General features: G+C 49.4%; 1 protein-coding gene across 2 annotated transcripts in view; it reads right to left on the bottom strand.

The window, feature by feature from the left end:
• The window catches only part of AK8 (adenylate kinase 8), an 813,765-nt gene that overhangs the window by 267,323 nt on the left and 521,389 nt on the right, over positions 1 to 25,053 (bottom strand). The window lies entirely within an intron of this gene.

The raw sequence follows: 25,053 nt of genomic DNA, 5'->3' as shown, positions 1-25,053 counted from the left end.
GAGAGGGGAGGACTGGCAGGGCCCGAGGTCTCACTGGCAAGGGTCTCACGCAGAGGGGATGATGGCAGGGCCGAGAGCTCACTGGCAAGGGTCTCACACAGAGGGGAGAGGGGAGGATTGGCAGTGCCCGAGAGCTCACTGGCAAGGGTCTCACGCAGAGGGGAGGACTGGCAGGGCCGAGAGCTCACTGGCAAGGGTCACAGGCAGAGGGGAGGACTGGCAGGGCCCGTTAGCTCACTGGCAAGGGTCTCACGCAGAGGGGAGAGGAGAGGACTGGCAGGGTCCGAGTGCTCACTGGCAAGGGTCTCACGCAGAGGGGAGGACTGGCAGGGCCCGAGAGCTCACTGGCAAGGGTCTCACGCAGAGGGGAGAGGAAAGGACTGGCAGGGCCAGAGTGCTCACTTGCAAGGGTCTCACGCAGAGGGAAGGACTGGCAGGGACCGAGAGCTCACTGGCAAGGGTCTCAAGCAGAGGGGAGGACTGGCAGGGCCTGAGTCTCACTGGCAAGGGTCTCACGTCGAGGGGAGAGGAGAGGACTGGCAGGGCCCGAGTGCTCACTAGCAAGGGTCTCACGCAAAGGGGATGATTGGCAGGGCCCGAGAGCTCACTGGCAAGAGTCTCACGCAGAGGGGAGAGGAGAGGACTGGCAGGGCCCGAGAGCTCACTGGCAAGGGTCTCACGCAGAGGGGAGGACTGGCAGGACCTGAGAGCTCACTAGCAAGGGTCTCAAGCAGAGGGGAGGATTGGCAGGGCCCGAGAGCTCACTGGCAAGGGTCTCACGCAGAGGGGAGAGGAGAGGGCTAGCAGGGCCCACGAGCTCACTGGCAAGGGTCTCACGCAGAGGGGAGGACTGGCACGGCCTGAGAGCTCACTGGCAAGGGTCTCATGCAGAGCCGAGGTCTGGCAAGGCCCGAGAGCTCACTGGCAAGGTTCTCAGGCAGAGGGGAGAGGAGAGGACTGGCAAGGCCCGAGAGCTCACTGGCAAGGGTCTCACGCAGAGGGGAGAGGAGATGTCTGGCAGGGCCCGAGTGCTCACTGGCAAGGGTCTCACGCAGAGGGGAGGACTGGCAGGGCCCGAGACCTCACTGGCAAGGGTCTCACGCAGAGGGGAGAGTAGAGGAGAGGACAGGCAGGGCCCGAGTGCTCACTGGTAAGGGTCTCACGCAGAGGGGAGGACTGGCAGGGCCCGAGAGCTCACTGGCAAGGGTCTTACGCAGAGGGGAGGATTGGCAGGGCCCAACAGCTCACTGGCAAGGGTCTCACGCAGAGGGGAGGATTGGCAGGGCCGAGAGCTCACTGGCAAGGGTCTCATGCAGAGGGGAGGACTGGCAGGGCCCGAGTGCTCACTGGCAAGGGTCTTACGCAGAGGGGAGAGGGGAGGACTGGCAGGGCCCGAGTTCTCACTGGCAAGGGTCTTACGCAGAGGGGAGAGGGGAGGACTGGCAGGGCCCGAGTTCTCACTGGCAAGGGTCTCACGCAGAGGGGAGGATGGCAGGGCCGAGAGCTCACTGGCAAGGGTCTCACACAGAGGGGAGAGGGGAGGATTGCAGTGCCCGAGAGCTCGCTGGCAAGGGTCTCACGCAGAGGGGAGGACTGGCATGGCCAGAGAGCTCACTGGCAAGGGTCACAGGCAGAGGGGAGGACTGGCAGGACCCGTTAGCTCACTGGCAAGGGTCTCACGCAGAGGGGAGAGGAGAGGACTGGCAGGGTCCGAGTGCTCACTGGCAAGGGTCTCATGCAGAGGGGAGGACTGGCAGGGCCCGAGAGCTCACTGGCAAGGGTCTCACGCAGAGGGGAGAGGAAAGGACTGGCAGGGCCAGAGTGCTCACCTGCAAGGGTCTCACGCAGAGGGAAGGACTGGTAGGGCCCGAGAGCTCACTGGCAAGGGTCTCACGCAGAGGGGAGGACTGGCAGGGCCCGAGTCTCACTGGCAAGGGTCTCACGTCGAGGGGGGAGGAGAGGACTGGCAGGGCCCGAGTGCTCACTGGCAAGGGTCTCACGCAGAGGGGAGGACTGGCAGGGCCTGAGAGCTCACTAGCAAGGGTCTCACGCAAAGGGGATGATTGGCAGGGCCCGAGAGCTCACTGGCAAGCGTCTCACGCAGAGGGGAGAGGAGAGGACTGGCAGGGCCCGAGAGCTCACTGGCAAGGGTCTCACGCAGAGGGGAGGACTGGCAGTGCCCGAGAGCTCACTGGCAAGGGTCTCACGCAGAGGGGAGGACTGGCAGGGCCCGAGACCTCACTGGCAAGGGTCTCACGCCGAGGGGAGAGGAGAGGACTGGCAGGGCCAGAGTGCTCAATGGCAAGGGTCTCACGCAGAGGGGAGGACTGGCAGGGCCCGAGACCTCACTGGCAAGGGTCTCACGCCGAGGGGAGAGGGTAGGAGAGGACTGGCAGGGCCAGAGTGCTCAATGGCAAGGGTCTCACGCAGAGGGGAGGACTGGCAGGACCTGAGAGCTCACTAGCAAGGGTCTCAAGCAGAGGGGAGGATTGGCAGGGCCCGAGAGCTCACTGGCAAGGGTCTCACGCAGAGGGGAGAGGAGAGGGCTAGCAGGGCCCACGAGCTCACTGGCAAGGGTCTCACGCAGAGGGGATGTCTGGCACGGCCCGAGAGCTCACTGGCAAGGGTCTCATGCAGAGGCGAGGTCTGGCAAGGCCCGAGAGCTCACTGGCAAGGTTCTCAGGCAGAGGGGAGAGGAGAGGACTGGCAGGGCCCGAGAGCTCACTGGCAAGGGTCTCACGCAGAGGGGAGAGGAGATGTCTGGCAGGGCCCGAGTGCTCACTGGCAAGGGTCTCACGCAGAGGGGAGGACTGGCAGGGCCCGAGACCTCACTGGCAAGGGTCTCACGCAGAGGGGAGAGTAGAGGAGAGGACAGGCAGGGCCCGAGTGCTCACTGGTAAGGGTCTCACGCAGAGGGGAGGACTGGCAGGGCCCGAGAGCTCACTGGCAAGGGTCTTACGCAGAGGGGAGGATTGGCAGGGCCCGAGAGCTCACTGGCAAGGGTCTCACGCAGAGGGGAGAGCTGGCAGGGCCCGAGAGCTCACTGGCAAGGGTCTCACGCAGAGGGGAGAGGGGACGACTGGCAGGGCCCGAGAGCTCACTGGCAAGGGTCTCACGCAGAGGGGAGAGGGGAGGGCTGGCAGGGCCCAAGAGCTCACTGGCAAGGGTCTCACGCAGAGGGGAGGGCTGGCAGGGCCCGAGAGCTCACTGGCAAGGGTCTCACACAGGAGGAAGAAGAGGGCCAAGGGGAGGAGGGGCATCACAAGGGCAGACTGCCAGTGCACAAGGGGTCACTGGCAAGGGTCTTACATTGGAGGAAAAAGAGGGCTAAGGGGGGAGGGGCATCACGAGGGCAGACTGGCAGTGCTCTAGAGCTCACTGGCAAGGGTCTCACACTGGAGGAAGGGGCAAAGGGGAGCGGCATCACAAGGGCAGACAGGCAGTGCACAAGAGGTCACTGGCAAGGGTCTTACACTGGAGGAAGAAGAGGGCCAGGGGGAGGAGGGGCATCATGAGGGCAGACTGGCAGTGCTCAAGAGCTCACTGGCAAGGGTCTTACACTGGTGGAAGAAGAGGGCCAGGGGGAGGAGGGGCATCATGAGGTCAGACTGGCAGTGCACGAGAGTTCACTGGCAAGGGTCTCATACTGGAGGAACAAGAGGGCCAGGGGGAGGAGGGTCATCACGAGGGCAGACTGGCAGTGCTCAAGAGCTCACTGGCAAGGGTCTCACACTGGAGGAAGAAGAGGACCAGGGGAGGAGGGGCATCATGAGGGCAGACTGGCAGTGCACGAGAGTTCAATGGCAAGGGTCTCGTACTGGAGGAAGAAGAGGGCCAGGGGGAGGAGGGGCATCACGGAGGCAGACTGGCAGTGCTCAAGAGCGCACTGGCAAGGGTCTCATATTGGGGGAAGAAGAGGGCCGGGGGAGAGGAGGGGCATCACTAGGGCAGACTGGCAGTGCACAAGGGCTCACTGGCAAGGGTCTTACACTGGAGGAAGAAGAGGGCCAGGGGAGGGGCATCACGAGGGCAGACTGGCAGTGCTCAAGAGCTCACTGGCAAGAGTCTCACACTGGAGGAAGAAGAGGGCCAGGGGAGGGGCATCACGAGGGCAGACTGGCAGTGCTCAAGAGCTCACTGGCAAGAGTCTCACACTGGAGGAAGAAGAGGGCCAGGGGAGGGGCATCACGAGGGCAGACTGGCAGTGCTCAAGAGCTCACTGGCAAGGGTCTCACACTGGAGGAAGAAGAGGGCCAGGGGAGGAGGGGCATCATGAGGGGAGACTGGCAGTGCACGACAGTTCAATGGCAAGGGTCTCATACTGGAGGAAGAAGAGGGCCAGGGGGAGGAGGAGCATCACGGGGGCAGACTGGCAGTGCTCAAGAGCGCACTGGCAAGGGTCTCATACTGGGGGAAGAAGAGGGTCGGGGGGAAGGAGGGGCATCACTAGGGCAGACTGGCAGTGCACAAGAGCTCACTGGGAAGGGTCTTACACTGGAGGAAGAGGAGGGCCAGGGGGAGGAGGGGGATCATGAGGCGGACTGGTAGTGCACAAGAGCTCACAGTCAAAGGTCTCACGCAGGAGGAAGAAGAGGGCCAGGGAGAGGAGGAGCACCATGTGGCGGACTGGTAGAGCACCAGAGTTAACTGGCAAGGGTCTCACACAGGAGGAACCAGGCCAAGGGGCGGGGCATTGCAAGACAAACTAGAAGGGCAAGATTGCTCACTAGCAAGAGTCTCACACAGGAGGAAGAAGAGGGCCAGGGGGAGGAGGGGCATCACAAGGGCAGACTGGCAGTGCACAAGAGTTCACTGGCAAGGGTCTCATACTGGAGAAGGAGGGCTGGAGGGGGCAAGGGGTCACTCGTGCTGGATATGGTTAGTCGGAAGGAGTTCTTGTGTGCGATGGCGAGTCCTCCTCCCGGGTGTTTGAGGCGGTCATTCCTATGGATCTTGTAGCCGTCGGGGATGGCGTTAGTGATGTCGGGTCGGAGGTGGCATTGGTCCAGGTTTCTGTGAGGAAGGAGACATCTGGCGACAGTGTGTTGAGGAGGTCCCAGATTTCTACTGCGTGTCTGTGCAGGGAGCGTTTCACAATATTGTAGCATTTTATGTCATTTTTGTTTTCAATTTTGGGCAGAGAAGGCATGCTTCTGGGTCCCTCCCATGGGGCCCAAGAGGGTAGGATAACCCTATCCTGCCCGCTTAAATTATTTGTTTGTGTATTTTCCGGACAGGGGACTGAGTCCCAGAGTCCTGTAATGGCTGCCAGCAATATTTTTCTCATGTTGTTGGCAGCCAATCAGAGTGCTTGCTCTCATGGAAGTCTGACTCCTGTGGGAGCGGGGTGGCCCAAGGGAAATAAAGCTCACTGGGCCTATCAGAATACTCTGTTTTTAAACTGGTGCTCCTGCAAGCCCAATCGTCCAAATATCTTTTTTTTTTGGACCCTTAATATCTCAAAAACTACAGAATGGATTTACACAAAAAGCACCATCTGCGAACCAAGATTTACCTTCCTGCCGAATTTGGTGTAATTCCATTTAGCAGTTTTCGCTGTTACCTTGTTTAAAGAAATGTATGGGAAATGCATGGAGATTTTGCGTTTTAGGACCCCCCCTTTTTGCTCTGCCCCGGCTTGACATATCACCACGAAACATTCCCTGAAGGAGCTGAGGTAGATGAACTTTTTTGGAAAGATTAGTGAAACGGGGTTGAAGTTATTAAACTAAAAACGCTGTCTATGCAAAAGCAGACTTAACCATAACAACCTAGTGGTGACCGCCAATAGGTAATATATGTGTATACAGGTTGTCGATTCCCCTTCTCATGGTACAGCAGCACAAAGCACAGAAAAAGTCACAGCAACTGGTGGTGCAGAATAACAGTGTGCTTTATTGTAAGCATCTGACAAACTCTACGATAGAGTGCAAAATACAAAGGAAAAATATTACAGCCGACGCTTTTCGGCTGGATGCCTTCTACTTGGCCTATGTTACAGTCATGGTGGACATTGTTCATTATATAGTCCTTCAACACTTTCCATCACCCACAAAACACTACAACATTCAATATCTGGCAAAGCGACCCACTCTGATCTGAAATATTATCACATTGTAGACAAGCAGTATCTCCTGACAATACAATGCATTCATTACATCAGATGTACAAGATTACGCGCCTCCCGAAATTTATGCAGAGAAACCATCATTTCCTTTCCATTTCCAAATTCAATACGTTCATGCATTTTTCTGTGTCTGTTTTTAGGTCTCCCACTTGCGACACATCGCGAAGCGATGTCGCTGCGAGGCCTATTGTGATCAGTTCTGCTTACAAGGAGCCAAGGGAGACAAGAGATGGGCACGCGCGGAAACGAATCAGGTCGCGCGCGCGTTCACCATCTCCTGTCTCCCTTGGCTCCTTGTAAGCAGACACACACGCACGCACTTACACACACACATAGAAAACTCACCCCCCCGCCGCCGCCGCACGTGCACGTATACACACACACACACACACACACACATAGAATGCCCCCTCGTCGCCGCCGCCGGAGGCGCACACACACACACACACATCCCCTCCCTCTAGCCCCCTGACTCTCCCCTCACTCACCGGGCTCTTTTCGCATGTCCCTCTCCCTCCGCAGCGGGTCACTCGGCGGCAGCAGGCTCCAATTCAGAGTCGGAGCTCGGCGTGTCTTCTCTGCGATCCGCATCTTGCGCCGGGACAGCCGATGTGCACGCTCACGGCAACGGCGTCTCGTGCGCTCACACCGCGGTTTCGGTTTCGCGCCCAGCGATCCTCAGCTTGTTTATCATGGCTGCTATTTTCATGTATGTTCAGACACTTAGTCCCCTAAAGGATGGTGTTATACCAGTATTTAAGAGATACTTTATATAACCTTCTGATCATGTGGACAAGCTAGTGGTTACAAGGAACATTGTACCATAAGTTAATATTATTTGTATATTTATGTTTTAGTTAATCGTAGTTTATCAGGTTTATCCTTACACTGCAGAGTGACATTGACATAGCAGGAAGTGATGTTTTTTGATGGAGTCTTGCAGTGCGATCTGAGACTATAATTGTAGGATTTTTAGGCTTTACCCAGTGGGTCATGGAGCGTTTTACATTGTGCAAAGTAAATGAAGTCGCCATCAAGCCTTGCAAGGAGGAGACGAGGGTGCTGCAGTAGTCCGAGTGCTGGAGTGCGTCTCCCTGCCTCCCGATCACTGCCTAAACCATAACTGGCGCATTGCACCACCCAGGGAGAAGGAAAGAGCGTGACCGTGGCCCCCAAAGGCTGCACTGGCAGGCAACCTCCAGTGCTGACTCTTCCAATGAGCAGAGGATTCCAGAAGCCTAAAGAATTACCAGGAAGGCTATTTACGTAATTTCAGAAAGCCGCAGAATCCTAGTTGTTTCCTATCATAACCCTCTGGCCGTGCCATGTTTGCATCACTCAGATGATACCGGCGCACAGGTTCACCTCTAAGTACATTACTCTAAGTGTCATTACTAAGCCTAACTTTTCACCACCACCTTATTTGTTTGAGAGGAGTGGTTTGGGACTGTACCTCCTGCTGGACCTGTTGCAGCACCCGCTGACCATTTGCAGTCTGCCAGGTACTCCTCAACAACATCCAAGGAAGGCTTGAACACTGTTGGGACAGGAATGTCCCTCGCATGGTAAACGGGCATGTACCCTTTCCCTCTGTGCCCATCTGCATGTGAAACTGATATCCTTACTTGCTGGCCTTGGTTTCACACTAGTAATGGCTCGTGGTCATCGGGCAGTGTTGATGTTTAATGTAACTTCTAAAACAAGCATTTGCAATGCAATGGGTCTCGCATTACTGAATGTTTGAGCTATTGGTGTTGCATTATTATTAGCAATGTCAATAGCTCAAACTTTAATAATGCGAGACCTATTGCATTGTAAATGCTTGTTTACATTTGCGAATGTCTTTCGTCCATTTCAACAACCCCATAAGCCATTGCGGCTTTCATAGCTTCACCGTTCCATCTTTTGCGTAGAAACAGGAGATGTTCATACAGCCGAAAAGTTTCCAGGTATGGCAACACCTATTGCGCTTTTCCAACACCCTGTTCTGATGGTTTATCATGCACAACAATTGTTAAGAACATTGGGGGCTTACATACACCATGTATCAGGTACATTTGAAATGCATGCCTCATCCATTGGCTGAAGTGTAGTGTCACATTCTAGGTCAATAAACTGGCATGTGCTTCCTGCTGGGTGACATACATGTAATATATAGTGCACATTTCACACGATGTAAGCCAATACATTTGAGGCTGAACCTTAATAAAGTGACATGTGCTTCTTGTAAGGCGACATACAAATGATATCTATTGCACAATTCTCTCGATGTAAACAAATGTATCGCAGGCTCACTCTCAAGAACAGCTGTCCAACGGGCTATTATACACACTTCCTCTATTCGATCAGATTCAATGGCGTATGGTCATCAGGATACTCTCTGTTGTTTCATAAAGTGACGTGTATTTTGTGTAGGATATTTTAAACAACACAAAGGGACGAACTGCACACATGTTCAGTATATATTTTACATTTCCCTTAGCAGCAGAAATGGACTGGAAAGGGAGAGGGGTAATGCAAACAACAGAGACAAGAGACCAAATAGGTGCCGAGGTAAAAAGTGCATGCACAGAGTTTTCAATATCATATTCAGTAAGGTGCTATGTGCTCAGACTAGTACGAACCAGTATCACAAAAAAATCCATAACGGAAACGAGATCTAACCAAGCAGACATCCAACGTAGAAATCTAACCTGCATCGAAGAGTGTACTGTACTTGCTGCAACCTACAAGGGCAAAGGTTATTTAGCAAAACATGATAAAAAATATATACCAATAAGGGGTCAAAGTGGGGAGGTCAGGGGGAATCAATTGGACAAAGGTCAAGGTAGGTATGGATTGTCCATGAGCCATGGTCCATATCTAAGTTACAGTTGTACATGGAGATCTGCATCAGTATCCATCACCCACCGGGTTCATTTTAACATGTTTAATCCAATAGTATTTGGAGGCTGCCAAGGATCACTCATGGTGTTGTTCAAAATGGTAGGCCATGAGATAACTCTTGCCCCCAATCTTTATATCTCATATGTGTTGCAGAATCCTCATTCTCAAACTATTGATGGCGCTGCCCACATACAGTTTATTACAGTCACACCTCAACACATACACAACATAGTCCGTACTACAGGTGATCCAATCCTGGATTATACCATTGCGGCCCTCAGATATCTGATATGACCTTTGCTTTGACCCATACTTGCAAGCCTTACAAAAGTTACATTTAATGAAGCCATTCCTGTTGTTCGACAACCAATTCCTCTCTACCCCTGATCAAAAAAACTTGGTGTGAGGATGTCACCAAACAATCTTGTTTTCCTTGAGGTTATTCGGGGACCAGCGCCAATGACTCCTTTTAGATGATCATCCTTCTCAAGGACATGCCAGTTTCTTTGTAGGAGCTTTTTAATACTAGGTTGAGCCTGATTATATTCTAGAAAAAGCCTCTTTACCTTCTCGCTTTTTCGTATTGGATCTTTAACTTGTCGGTACAGTAGGTGATCCCTTTGCTTTTCACTGGCTTTCTCTCTTGCATCCATCAAGACAATTGATGGATAGCCAGGTCAGTCGAATCTTTTCGTCATTTTGTTTTCACTTCCTTTTCAAATTCATTATCTGTTGAACAAATCCTCCTTGCTCTCAACATCGGACCATTTGGTATGCTCCATTTTAACACAGCTGGGTGACCACTGTTTTCATGCAGAATTGAATTTGTGGCTGTTGCCTTTCTGTGTATTACAGTTGTTAACTTCTCATCATGAATATTTAGCTCGATATCCAGAAAATCACAATGTATTTTTCAACGCGCTGCAGTAAACTGGATATTAGATCTGTTAAAATTCAGTGTCTGTGTAGTTCCTCTACTCGAAAAAAACAATGAAGGAGTAACCCCTCGTGGGTAAAGAAAAAATAATAACTCTCTAACAATGAGCACAAATGCTCTGGTTAGCACATTTTGCCCCAACCTGTTACTGGATAAAGCATATCCTTATAGAAGACCCCTCACTCACCAACCTGGTTGGTGACATGCTTCATCATCGGGGTCCCACCCCATAGGCCGAGTGCCTACAGGGTGTGCTGCGACACCTGATTACAGTGGAGCTGGTTTCGTTTTTTATGTGTTCAAGACTATCAAAATTGTGTTTAAAAAGGGCCAACACTACTCACTTCAAGTATTTATTCTTGAGTGCTTGAACCCTTAGTAAAATTAAAGTGTGGCACCTTTGCCTAATTAGGAAGGCTTTGGTGTCAAAAGTCGTATTAAAATATATAAAAATAGCGAAAGTGTGCTATGTGAATGTGAATGTACAAAACTATTGTTTAAAAAGGTCTACATGTTTCAACCCATACATGGATTCAAGGGTTTTCGTCAGGACCGTAGGTGATTTGAACTGGGTGGTCCGCCCACGCTAAGGAGCGTCCTGCCCTAGTTCAATTTAGAGATCGTAAATAGTGATCTCGTGAGAAAAGTGCGTTTTTCTCTTTTGAAAAAAACCTGTGAAAAGACAGGAAGACAAAGAACAGGAAGGGGTCACACACAGGGGTAGACAAAATGGATTATACCACATATAACACATATATTCATGATCAGTAGCACAATCATAATATCCACGTGTGGAATCATGCCAGCACATCACTATCGTGATTAGAACATATCTATTGCGTGGGTGGCAACAGAAATACAGTGATAAGATGCCGGGAGGTGCCTTTCAATTGAAGGGCAGGCGCCAAATGAGAGGTGTCGATATGGTTTGGCGTCTGGAATATGTGAAAAATCAAGGGTCGGTAAATGGGAGAGTGACCTATTAGCGTGCTGCGCTGTGAACGGCTGCCAAATGAATGTAAGCAGTCGTGAGAAAAACCGTCTCAAATGTATGGAGGCGGCTAGTTATTTAGTGCTTACGCTTAGAAGCGAAACTGTCGCTTCATGGGCACCAGCGTTACCAAGTTGACAGGATTCCGTCTCCTGTAGGTAGAAAAACAAATATCTAGTGTCAGCGCTGTGGTCATTGAGCGCTGACAATCGAGTATTGCCTCAAGAGAAAATGCGGTCGATCGTTACCGCATTGCGATCCTTCAAGTGTACTTACTTGTCGCTTCTGTTCATCAGACCGAATAACCTACTTGGTTCTTGCTCGGCGTGCCCCGTGGAGTGTCTCCGGTACCTGGATGCCGGTAATGTGAGCACTTCCTCGTTGGGCGTGGCCGGGTCACGTGTGGTGAGCACGTGATCTAGAGATAGCCAATCACGATGTTCAGTAAACACTGTGGTAGGACTTGCCCAAAAGGGTCAGTGTGTACATCGCTATGGTAACGGGTGTTGTGATCTAGGGCGAACAGCGCTCGTTTTGCTGAGGCATGGTTCTAGGGTTTTTTACGTTTGTAGGGGCACAAACACGGGTTGGAATGGGACATATTTACAAGGTATTAATTTACAGAGAATACTATCAGGACACAGACAAGCGGGCAGAATTACCGCTTCTTGGATTTTGAATAAGATGGAATAAAACAGAATGGAACGGGCACATAGTGATTCCGTATAATTCAGCTGGGCCCTCTTATGTCAATACATTGTTCCACGGTATATTGTCGTTTAAACCGGTTTTATGCGTGGAAAGTCTGTAGACCCACCTCTGTTCCTTTTCATATAGACGTTTGGTCAAGTTTGTACCAGGTTGCACTTGTTCAATTATTGTCCATTTAATGTCATCGGCAGTGTGACCTGTCGACAAAAAATGTTCAGTAAGCTTTGTATTTGTCTTCCTGCACCTGATGGTGCTCCTATGCTCTCCGATGCGTAGTTTTATTTTCCTACTGGTCATTCCTACATAATGCAGGTCACATGGGCATGTCAATCTATAGATGACGTTCTCGCTATTGCAGTTGGTCTGCCCTCTGATTGTCCACACTTTGTTAGGTTCCAGCAGTAGTGTTTTTGTATTTGTGGTAAAGGGGCAAACACTGCAACTTCCGCATTTGTAGTGGCCAGTTACCTTAGGTAGACCCCATAGATTTGTTTGTGTTTCTTTTCTAGGGTGTACCGCTAGGGGTCTGGTATTGACCACTGCATCTTTTATGCTTCGTGCCCTTTTAAAAGAGAATAAAGGTTTGTTCCATCTTAGGTTGCCTGTATTCAGAATGTTCCAGTGCTTTTTTATTATCCTTGACACGTCATTGGATATAGTGTTATATGTCGTAACACACGTCAAAGGAATCTCTTCCGGGACCCTTTCTTTTGGTTCCAAAAGCGCTGTGCGAGGCTGATTACGAGCTCGCTTCTGGCTTTTCTGAAGGATTCTGTTTGGGTAACCTCGGTTTTGAAGTTTTTGAGAGAGATCATTGGCTTGTCTCTTGTAGTCTTCTAGTTCACTACAGTTCCTACGGATTCTGAGGTATTGCCCGTATGGTAAATTTTCGCGTAGGGGTCTGGGGTGGAAGCTTTCAAAACGGGGGAGGTTGTTTTTCGCAGTCGGTTTGTAATGGGTAACAGTAGTCAATTTCCCATCTTTTTTTGTGATTTTTACGTCTAGGAAGACCAGAGTGTCACTGTTTTTTTCATATGTGAACTATAGATGATTGTCTCGGGTGTTTATCCAGTTAAAGAAAGAGGTTAGTGATTCCTCTGAGCCTTTCCAAATGGTTAGCACATCGTCAATGTACCTACGCCATATCAGGAGATTGGAGCTATAGGGGTTTGTATCGCTGAGAATGTATTTCTCTTCAAAGTCAAATACATACAAACCCGCTATGCTTGGAGCAAAAGAACTGCCCATGGATGTCCCACCCGTCTGTAGGAATATTTGACCTTCAAACTCAAAATAATTCCTTTTCAGTGCTAGCCTTGCACACTCGAGGACAACATTTTTGGGTGTTCTTGATGTCCATGTTTCTTTCTCTAGAGCTCTTTCTAGTACTTCCAGCGTTGCATCCTGGGGGATGCTGGTGTACAGGCTCTCAATGTCAAAACTCACCAGGATGGTGTCATTATCCACAGTAAGTTGGTCTAGAATTTGTAAAAGGCTCTTTGTGTCCTGTAGGTATGTGCTGGTTCTTTGCACCATAGCTTTGAAAAAAACGTCGCAAAATTGTGACAGCGGTTCGAGGACTGATCCCAGACCAGAGACAATCGGCCTACCTGGCGGTGGTGTCCTGTTTTTATGTATTTTGGGGAGGGTATAGAAGTAGGGGATTTTCCCTTCGCTGTTGCAAAGGAAGTTTGCCTCCTGTTTAGATATAAAGCCCTTGGTTTCTCCATATTCCACTAGCGATGTTATCTCGCTTTTCAAATCTTCTGTTGGATCCACCGGTAATCTGCGATAGCTGTTGTCATCTGATAGAAGTCGAAGACATTCGATTTGATAAGCTGTGCGATCTTGCACAACAATTCCACCACCTTTATCCGCAGGTTTTATCACAATTGTTTCACAATTCCGCAAGGTTTCGAGGGCGACCCTTTCCTGGTTGGTCAGGTTCATGAATTGTTTCTTTGGTTTTGTATTCTCAATTTCATTGAATACCGCCTGCTCGAATGTGGAAATTTCCACAGGTATCAGGTATGGCGGAGGGGTGAAAGTGGCTTTATTTCTCAGACCTGTTTCATTAGGATCTGGATTCTCCTCAGTGATTGGTCTTTTTTCGAAAAAAGCTTTTAGCCTGAGTTTTCTAAAGAAAGACGAGAGTTCGCAGTGAAGTCTGAATTTATCCAGATTCGCTGTCGGTACAAATCCTAAGCCTTTATTCAGGACTGATTCTTCGTCTGTGCTCAGTGGTCTAGTTGCGAGGTTGGTTATCAGGTTCTCCGGTTGCTCGGTCCTGCCTGTTGTGGTCTGGGTTTGTTCTGGTTCGCACTCGGATCTTCCGGTGCCCAGTGTACATGAGCTCCCTGATTTTGATTTCTTCTTTTTCCCCTTCCCCTTCCGCCCCGGTATAAAAAAGGCGGTGTGTACGGGTTTGGTTGGAAAAATGGCTGCTGGAATGGTGGTTGCCAGCCATACATTGGCATATTTTGTGGGTGGTAGTATGGATCAGGTGGTCCTTGCATTGGTACTGGTGCGTAGTGTGACCAGTTCCCTTGACCTCTACCCCGTCCTCTCCCTCTTGGTTTGGAGTTGCTTCCTCCAGAATTTATACTTGAATTAGAAGTATTGCTTGAGGCATTACTGGAGGCATCTGAGTTGTCTTCTCCTTTTGATTGAGGGGTAAACTCTGGGTCAGAGTATGGGTATGCCTTAGTATAGGAAAATTTCTTTAGATCTTTCTGGAATTTTTGCACTTTTTGCTGGGTCAAATTGTCTTTATAGTCTGTCATTTCCTTGTTTAATTCATCAAGCTTTTTCTTAAAGCCTGTAATCGTAGTTTTCATGTGACTTTCTGTCACCTGGATCTCGACTTGGATTTTTTCGGACAGTCTTAAGGCTGTCTTTAATATCAGTACGATCCAATCGTGCGTGCAATGCCATGCTATGGCTGCCCAGTGTTTTCGAAAAGCTTCGTCTTCAAGGAAAATGCGGGGTGCATTTGAAACCAATAGTCCTTTAGGAGCCATACTGTTACTCAAATATTCTTTTAGAATTGTCCCATGCAGGATAGTCCTGATTCTGTTTCTCTTCATCTCTGTAAGATTTTCCCAATCTTTTGTTGTTGAAATACTTTGTGCTATATTTGCATCTGCGAACGCAGATAGGTCACTCATGATCTCATCGACCTCTGCAGAGGTATATGATAGACCCTGGTTTTCGGCCATGTTGCCAAAAGGTTTGGCAAATGTTGTGTGGTTTCTTATGTGTTTTATACAACTCTCGCAGCTGTGCGCTGCCTAAATCTTCGCAACAATGGAGAGAGAGAGGGATAATAATAAAGACAGGCACTATGTGAGGTGGGAACTCCTGGTCCCCCAATTAATATGAAAAAAACAATGAAGGAGTAACCCCTCGTGGGTAGAGAAAAAATAATAACTCTCTAACAATGAGCACAAATGCTCTGGTTAGCACATTTTGCCCCAACCTGTTACTGGATAAAGCATATCCTTATAGAAGACCCCTCACTCACCAACCTGGTTGGTGACATGCTTCATCATCGGGGTCCCACCCCATAGGCCGAGTGCCTACAGGGTGTGCTGCGACACCTGATTACAGTGGAGCTGGTTTCGTTTTTTATGTGTTCAAGACTATCAAAATTGTGTTTAAAAAGGGCCAACACTACTCACTTCAAGTATTTATTCTTGAGTGCTTGAACCCTTAGTAAAATTAAAGTGTGGCACCTTTGCCTAATTAGGAAGGCTTTGGTGTCAAAAGTCGTATTAAAATATATAAAAATAGCGAAAGTGTGCTATGTGAATGTGAATGTACAAAACTATTGTTTAAAAAGGTCTACATGTTTCAACCCATACATGGATTCAAGGGTTTTCGTCAGGACCGTAGGTGATTTGAACTGGGTGGTCCGCCCACGCTAAGGAGCGTCCTGCCCTAGTTCAATTTAGAGATCGTAAATAGTGATCTCGTGAAAAAAGTGCGTTTTTCTCTTTTGAAAAAAACCTGTGAAAAGACAGGAAGACAAAGAACAGGAAGGGGTCACACACAGGGGTAGACAAAATGGATTATACCACATATAACACATATATTCATGATCAGTAGCACAATCATAATATCCACGTGTGGAATCATGCCAGCATATCACTATCGTGATTAGAACATATCTATTGCGTGGGTGGCAACAGAAATACAGTGATAAGATGCCGGGAGGTGCCTTTCAATTGAAGGGCAGGCGCCAAATGAGAGGTGTCGATATGGTTTGGCGTCTGGAATATGTGAAAAATCAAGGGTCGGTAAATGGGAGAGTGACCTATTAGCGTGCTGCGCTGTGAACGGCTGCCAAATGAATGTGAGCAGTCGTGAGAAAAACCGTCTCAAATGTATGGAGGCGGCTAGTTATTTAGTGCTTACGCTTAGAAGCGAAACTGTCGCTTCATGGGCACCAGCGTTACCAAGTTGACAGGATTCCGTCTCCTGTAGGTAGAAAAACAAATATCTAGTGTCAGCGCTGTGGTCATTGAGCGCTGACAATCGAGTATTGCCTCAAGAGAAAATGCGGTCGATCGTTACCGCATTGCGATCCTTCAAGTGTACTTACTTGTCGCTTCTGTTCATCAGACCGAATAACCTACTTGGTTCTTGCTCGGCGTGCCCCGTGGAGCACTCCACGGGGCACGCCGAGCAAGAACCAAGTAGGTAACGATCGACCGCATTTTCTCTTGAGGCAATACTCGATTGTTCTCCTCGACTCTCGACCCAGGCTACCCCCTTCTCCCGCCACCCCATGAACAAGTTTGCATAGGTTGGGGCGAAGGAGGTACCCATTGCTATGCCTGTTGTTGGTAGAGCTAGCTATTAAAAATGAACATACTGTGGGTAAGACAGAAACGTAACATATCAATCATCATTCATGTATGTTTTAGATGTTCTATCGATCTATCCCTCAGGAAGTACTCACATGCACGTATTCTAACTTTATGCTTAATTGAAGTGCACAGTGACACTACATCAAGTGTGATCATGGTATATACAGATTTCCAGGATACTCCAACCATTGTTTGTTTACAAAATCATTTTTTTTTTTTTTTGGGGGATTTATAGAGCGCGTAGCTACCCTAGGGCATCCCAGCGCTAGTGACCATAACTCCAGCAAGGTGGGGAAACAGGGGAGAGGTAATCAGGGGAAATTTAGGGGAAGAGCCAGGTTTTTAGTCGCTTCCTGAACCTGAGGTGGTTGTGTTCTTGCCTCAGAGAGAGTGGGAGGGAGTTCCACAATCTGGGGGCATTGTAAGAGAACAGGCGACCGCCGGTTCTGGCCTTCCTAATTCTAGGGACGTTTGCAAGGGATAGGGAGTTAGATCTTAATTGTCTACTGGACTGGTGCTGTGTCAGAAGTGGTCTGAGAATGGGGGGGCCTTCATCATGCATTATTCTGTGGGCAATGCACAGGGTTTTAAAGTTGACCCGTTCTTTTACTGGCAACCAGTGCAGGTTTCTGAGGGCTGGTTTGGCCGAGCTCCTCGCTTTAGTTCCTGTTAGGATTCTTGCAGCCGCATTTTGTGCACATTGAAGTCTGTGGACTACAGAGGCTGGAGCCCCCAGATACAACACATTTCCGTAGTCTAATCTGGAGTTCACCAGCCCCTGCATCAGGAGCTTCCTAGATTGGTGGGGGATTAGATGGAGAATCTTTCGTGCCATCTTTAAGAGGCCGAAGCAGGTCCCCGCAGTTTTTCTAGCTTGAGTCTTAAAACTGAGATCCTGGTCCAGCCATATCCCCAGGCTCTTTACCTCGGATTTGGGGATTGGTGGAGTTCCCATTCATGGCGGCCAGGGAAGGGATGTGGGGATTTTGTTTGGATTTCCCAAGAGGAGTATTTCTGATTTCTCACCGTTTAATTTTAACCGGGAGTCGCACATCCACTGGTGCACCTTCTCAAGACAACTGGATAGATTAGAGAGGGAATTGTCTGATTGGTTAAGGGAAACGACGAGCTGTGTGTCGTCGGCGTACATTATAGATTTGATGCCAAAAGGTTTGACAACATCCTCGAGGGGTGCCATGTACACATTAAAAAGTGTGGGGCTCAGGGAAGATCCCTGGGGAACCCCACACTTGAGTGCCTGAGCCTTGGAGGAGGAGTACCCATCTGCCACTTGAAAGGACCTATCTTCGAGAAAGGATTTAATCCAGGCTAAGGCGAAGTCCGCCACTGATATCAGACCAAGCCGTTGTATGAGGGTTGCATGGTCCACCGTGTCGAAGGCGGCACTTAGGTCGAGGAGGATCACTGCCACTGATCCTCCTGCGTCCATAATGCTCCTAGTTTCTTCGACCACGGCTAACAGTGCGGTGTCGGTCCCTTGTCCCGGTCTGAAGCCTGTCTGAGACTGGCGGAGGAGGTAATTAGTTTCTAGGAACTCGGAGAGTTGTTGGTTTGCTACACGTTCGGCGATTTTGCTGATGGCCGGCAGCAGTGAGATAGGTCTAAAGTTAGATGGGTCCATAGGGTTTAGATGCAGCTTTTTTATAAGCGCCCTGACAGTGGCTTTTTTCCAGTTTGCCGGGACTGTGCCAGCTTTGAAAGAGGCATTGATCAAGTTGGTAAGAGGGGGGGCTACAGTAGAAGCAACCAGCTTGAGTTTACTGATCGGGGCTGGGTCTGACGGGGCACCACTTTTGATCGTATGTAGGATGTTAAGAAACATCTCAGTGGTGATTTGGGGGAAGGTGGATAATCTCGGGGCGTCTTGGAGAGGAGAGGAGATAGAGCATCCTTGGGAGATGGAAGGGGCCGGTAGGGAGGTCAGGATTTTTTCAATTTTTGCCGAGAAAAATTCGGCCATCTGGTTACATTTTACGCCCTCCAGGTCTGGAGTCGGCGGTGGGTCCTGCATTTTGGTGAGGAGATTAACTATGCGGTAGGTCTCTTTTGCGGAATTGGACGCTGAGGCTATTTGATCCTCGAAGTAGGAGGCCTGCGCTGTTTTTAAAGTGTTTTTATAGAGCCTAATATGGGCTCTGTATTCACTTTTGTCTTCTGTAATCCAGTTTTTTCTCCATTGGCGCTCTAGCCTTTTGCCTTTCTTTCTTAGTTCACGTAATTCCTGAGTAAACCACGGCAGTTTGGAGGATTTCCTGCTAGTTGGAAGAGGTTTGAGTGGCAAGACTGAATTAAGGGAATCGTTAATCCATTTATGCAATTGGACTTCGGCTTTAGAGGGGTCTGGGTCTACTACTGGTAAAGTGGTTGACAGCGAACGTTCCCATAGGTTGGTGACCAATTTTTTCCATGGGCGTGATGGGACCTGGGGACGGGGAGTTTCCGACTTCTTCCCTGGAAGTTGAAGTTTAAAAGGAACCAAGAAGTGGTCTGACCAGGGGAGGGGCAGAGGAGTTTGTACGGAAAGTTTGGTGAGATTGGAAAAAATGGGATCTAGCAGATGTCCTTTCATATGAGTAGGTTCATTGCTGCGCAGTTGTAGATTGAGGGATGTTAGATCGGTTTTTAAATCTGAGGCAAGTTTGTTAGCGTGGTCATCGAAGTGGAGATTTAAGTCTCCAAGGATTGTGAAATTTGGAGTCACGCAGGCAAGAGAAGAGATGGCGTCCATTAGTGAGTTTATGAAACACCCTACCTGTCCTGGTGGGCGGTAGATTAAGACCCCAGATAGGGTGGTAGATGGAGGCAGATGTAAGGAGAAAAGAACATTTTCGCTATCTAGGATGGGGCTGTCTTTAAACTGACATGATAGGTTGTCGCGATATATAATCGCTAAACCCCCTCCCGTTCCCTTCGGTCTGTTGAGGGTTTTGATGAGGTACCCAGGTGGTAATGATTGGATAATGTCCGGGTCGGAACTTGTAGACAGCCAAGTTTCTGTTAAAAACAGGACGTCAATGGCGGAGTCTGTCAGCAGTAGGTTGATTTTTGTCTGGTGCTTAGGAAGGGACCTACAATTGAGCAGAGCCATCTCGAGGCAGGCGGGTTCTGGATGGGGGGAAAGCGTTAACCTGTAGGCGCAGTTCGGGCATCTTGGATGCTTGTCCTCCGGGGTAATGAGTCCGTTGCACCTAGTGTGTAAAGGTTCTCTGAGTTGGTGCAGAGATTCTTGTGAATATTTGATTAGAGGGAGGCTGGGCCCGGCCGGGGTGTGGGCTCTGAGCTCGGTCTGGCGCGGACGGGCGCAGACGGGCTTGCCTTAGGCGCGCCATCGGCGCGCAAACGGCGCTCCCGCTGCGCTCGTCCGCTGCGCTTCCGCCATAGACGCATTATAAAATGATTGTTGAGGGAGGGGACAGGGGGGCGTGGCCAAACAAGTGGGCGTGGCCTGAGTCCTCGCGCTGCGAGCGTCAGAGGAGTGAATCAATTAGGGGTCAGCCGGCAGCGTTAGAGTCCGCTACCTGAACTGAGTGAAGTGCTCGATTCTTAGCAGTTTACAGAGTTGCTGTGGTGAGTTTTAAAAGCTAGCACAAGTAAATTCGTGACAGTTTTACAATTTTAAAAAGCAATGCAATGCGCTATGCGCTCTCCCGGCTTCCGCCTCAGGAGTCTGATCAATGGGCTACCTGGCGCTTTTACTCAGCGTTATGTAGTCGTCTCCGGGGGGCGTGGCCAAACAAGTGGGCGTGGCCTAAGTCCTCGCGCTGCGAGCGTCAGAGGAGTGAATCAATTAGGGGTCAGCCGGCAGCGTTAGAGTCCGCTACCTGAACTGAGTGAAGTGCTCGATTCTTAGCAGTTTACAGAGTTGCTGTGGTGAGTTTTAAAAGCTAGCACAAGTAAATTCGTGACAGTTTTACAGCCGGGGTGTGGGCTCTGAGCTCGGTCTGGCGCGGACGGGCGCAGACGGGCTTGCCTTAGGCGCGCCATCGGCGCGCAAACGGCGCTCCCGCTGCGCTCGTCCGCTGCGCTTCCGCCATAGACGCATTATAAAATGATTGTTGAGGGAGGGGACAGGGGGGCGTGGCCAAACAAGTGGGCGTGGCCTGAGTCCTCGCGCTGCGAGCGTCAGAGGAGTGAATCAATTAGGGGTCAGCCGGCAGCGTTAGAGTCCGCTACCTGAACTGAGTGAAGTGCTCGATTCTTAGCAGTTTACAGAGTTGCTGTGGTGAGTTTTAAAAGCTAGCACAAGTAAATTCGTGACAGTTTTACAATTTTAAAAAGCAATGCAATGCGCTATGCGCTCTCCCGGCTTCCGCCTCAGGAGTCTGATCAATGGGCTACCTGGCGCTTTTACTCAGCGTTATGTAGTCGTCTCCGGGGGGCGTGGCCAAACAAGTGGGCGTGGCCTAAGTCCTCGCGCTGCGAGCGTCAGAGGAGTGAATCAATTAGGGGTCAGCCGGCAGCGTTAGAGTCCGCTACCTGAACTGAGTGAAGTGCTCGATTCTTAGCAGTTTACAGAGTTGCTGTGGTGAGTTTTAAAAGCTAGCACAAGTAAATTCGTGACAGTTTTACAATTTTAAAAAGCAATGCAATGCGCTATGCGCTCTCCCGGCTTCCGCCTCAGGAGTCTGATCAATGGGCTACCTGGCGCTTTTACTCAGCGTTATGTAGTCGTCTCTGGGGGGCGTGGCCAAACAAGTGGGCGTGGCCTGAGTCCTCGCGCTGCGAGCGTCAGAGGAGTGAATCAATTAGGGGTCAGCCGGCAGCGTTAGAGTCCGCTACCTGAACTGAGTGAAGTGCTCGATTCTTAGCAGTTTACAGAGTTGCTGTGGTGAGTTTTAAAAGCTAGCACAAGTAAATTCGTGACAGTTTTACAATTTTAAAAAGCAATGCAATGCGCTATGCGCTCTCCCGGCTTCCGCCTCAGGAGTCTGATCAGTAGAATCACTTAGATAGGATGGCAAGCTAGTAACATATGGTTGCAAGAATAGGTCTAAGTACCTTGAGCTGTTCTCTAGAAGAGAACCAATGGAATTGACAATTTGTCTGCCAGGTAGTGTGTTGATATTTTTGAGGATTTTAGGGCGGAAGCATATTTTGGCTGTCAATGCTTGCTCTGTACGAAGATACTGGCATACATCCCAGTCCAAGAGGTCCTTCTCGTGCCAAAATTTTAATTTCTGATGGTATCTCTTTTTAATTGATCTCACTGGACTCTGGGGGAGACACACGTAATGGGTCGTGTTGTTCAACTGCCGTTTTGCTTCCATCAAATATGTATCTTGATCCATCAACACGTTATCTTCTTTATCTGATGTATATGTGTGTGTGTGTGTGTGTGTGTATATATATGTTTTAACTGAAAGAACCAAAGGTTACAGGGATGTTATAGTTAGGCTGACATTTCACTCATACAAAACCAGAGAAATTCAGTAGTTATAGTTAGCTGAGCTAACTATAACTCGTGCCCCCGCAATGCACTGCTTATGACCTCACATATTCCATCATTCATGACATGGTCAGTGACATCACTTATGACATCTCAAATGGCTTCACTGATAACATCATTGTAGTTTGTCTAGAGCCAGGGCAGGCGAGACAGGAAACCTGTGCCCTTCAAAGGTAAACCTTCAGTAGCTTCTCCCACTTCAAAGGAGGCTTCTGGTAGACATATTGGACCTCAGACACCAACTCTTCGGTACACCTCTGGACTTGTGGAGACACTAACAAGAAGAAAGACTGCTGTGCTGCTGAAAGGACTGCCACTCTGCTAGACTGCTGCCCTGTTGGATTGCTGCAGGACCTCCACCTGAACCCAGTACTCCCAGAGTTACACCAAAGGTTAGTCTGCCGGCCTCATTTTCAGAGCCAAGGGGACATAGCAGACTCACAACCACCAGAACCAGCACCTGGATGTAGCTGAGCAAGTTCCTGAACCCCAAGTGGTGCCCTTCAGGACCTTGACCCTTGGTGTGGCCTCAGAGAAGCTGAATTCATGTTTTTGGGCTCTTCGTGACTGCGAATAGGCCAGCTGGTGCCTAAACCTCCCCGCTCACACAGCCCGCCAACATGACTTTCCATCAACTCAACTCTTTACGCTACAGCATCAACCGCTTGCGGGCACCTGCTGTTTGTGCTACATCGATGACTGCCCACAGTGCTACATCTCCTCGTGGCCCCCTCCATCGCGAACGGGACTCTTTAAGCTGGACTGAGACAGTAACTTTTCAGCAAGACTAACCTGGTCCCTGTATCTGACCCGGTCTCCATCATGGTCAGTCAGAATTTGTGACTTTTTCCGGTCTCGCATGTCCAGATAGCTGCGAGTGGCGCTTTGGGCTTTTTGGTGCTATTTTCACTTAAACCTTTAAAACGTAATTTCTCTGGTTATACTTATTGGATCTTTGTTGTTTGGTCCTGATTTATTACGTTTGCTCCATTTTTTTAAAAATAGCTGTGGAATTTGTCTTGCGTTGCGCCTATGTTGTTTTCTTGAGAGCTCTTTTCTTTATTTCTTGATGGACAGCCCATCTCAGCAATGGCAAATCTTGAAAAAACATGTGAAACAGCTGAAGAGAGCTCACCCAGAACACAAAACAGCCAGTGGGTGAAGGGGACTTCATCAAAGCACACTCTCTTGCTCTCTGTACCTTTTAGAATAATTGATGATATGAGGCACAGAAACAACTAAAGAGGTCTATAGCCAGACCTAATGAATGTGTGCACACTCTATGCAGTTTTCTGTGACGCCCTATTTCATGTGCATGATGCTTAGGGTGTGAGGGTGTGTCAAAGACCTTATCCCCTCCTCTGCTACCTGTCAGTTTCCTTTGTTATTCCAAGTGAGGAGGATACATACAATCATTGCTTCCTGTAATGTGCGTGCACCAACACACACACACACACACACACACACACGCACACACGCACACACACACACACACACACAACCCCAAGCGCACAGTGTCTCGGGTAAAAAGCACACACACTTCACTGCACATCACACGTCGCTGCTTTTAAAAAGCCAGTGTAGCGTACAACGGTTATTTGCTTGTTGTGGGGGAGCAGTGGCAGAGATCTCAGGATAGTGTCAACATCAACAGATGATGAAGCCCCTTCCGGGTCAGAGGGCACTTCTGTTGGGCTGCCCACCGGATAGTGACAGCGCTCCTATAAGCCCCTAAGGTACCAACAGGGCATCTGGCCTCAAGCAGGAGGCTCGCGGTTTGTAGCGCCTACATGCGCTTTCTGCACTCTCTGAATGGATGAAGAAGGCAAGAACAGTGTGTTCAAGACCGGCCGTGAACAGTCATGGGGGTCACCCTGCCAGAGAGAGCAACATTTCTATTTTTGGTGATTTTGCACCCCTTTCAGCATCGTGTTTTAAGACTGGGTTTTTAAAAAAAGTTCTGTTTGCGGTTTTAAAAAGCCTGAATCCGAGCCTTAGTGTGGTTTATATGAGCACTGGGATGCGTTGCATATTTCTTTTGAGCTTGGGAACAGCACAGGATGTTGAGCCGAGGCTGGGATTAGAGGCTGGTTCCCCAGTACCAGAGTCCGCAGGTATAGCCACAATGCTGCTGTGGTGAGCCCACCAGGCATTTCAGCAGATGCGGAATTAGGGTCGAGGCTGGCAACACCAACTTTTATGTCATTTCTCCTTAAGACCTTCTGACAGCGTCGCACTAGAGCGGGGGAGACCCCTGTGCCTCGGTGCTTTCCAAGGCACCCGCACCGTCTTCCAAAATTGACTAATTTCATTTGGATGCAACATTCAAAACCATATCCCAATTTTATGAAATCGTTACCAAAGATTTGCAACATCAGTAAACAAACAGGGCAGTCGTTTTTGTAGCATCCGCTGCAGAGTGCCTTGTATATCCAGTGGTGTTCAGGCAACAATACAAGTGTCAAGATAATTAATGGTGATTAATGGACCTTCTGGAGAGAGATCCGACTTTTGTCTAGTTCCAGTTTGGACTCCTCTAAGGTAGAACAGGGGGTTACTATGCCTGCTGCAAAGGAGGTGTACCATGCAGATCACAGAATGTGCATAGCTCAGTGGGTTACTGCTTTTGTCCCAAATACCCTTCTGTTTGTGTGCAGTTCATGAGTTACAATTGTAATCTAGCACAGTAAACTATGAAGTGTCATCAAAGAGCTGCATGCAAACTGCATGGTACAGGTTAGAAAGTTATATTATTTTCATGTCTTTCATAATCCTAATGCTGCTAAAAAGAGTTTGGGTGGGAATACATTCATATTAGTAAAGCCAACTCTAACCACTGTGTTATATTCTCAATCCTCAGTTTGTTCCTCTCCAGACAGAGCGCTCTTAAAAATGCCTACCAGTATGGATGAAATGGATCCAGCACATGAATGGATTTATAATTTATATCGCGCTCGAATGCCCAAGGGCGTCTAGGCGCTACAGCGGAGGAGAAATACCAGAGAGGAAGAGATCAGTGCAAGAAAAGCCAGGTTTGTATCGCCTTTCTGAAGGAAAGAAGAG

This window comes from Lissotriton helveticus, chromosome 5_1 (genome assembly GCF_964261635.1).
Source record: "Lissotriton helveticus chromosome 5_1, aLisHel1.1, whole genome shotgun sequence".
Taxonomy (NCBI): Eukaryota; Metazoa; Chordata; class Amphibia; order Caudata; family Salamandridae; genus Lissotriton; species Lissotriton helveticus.
This window is presented reverse-complemented; position numbering and strand designations above follow the sequence as displayed.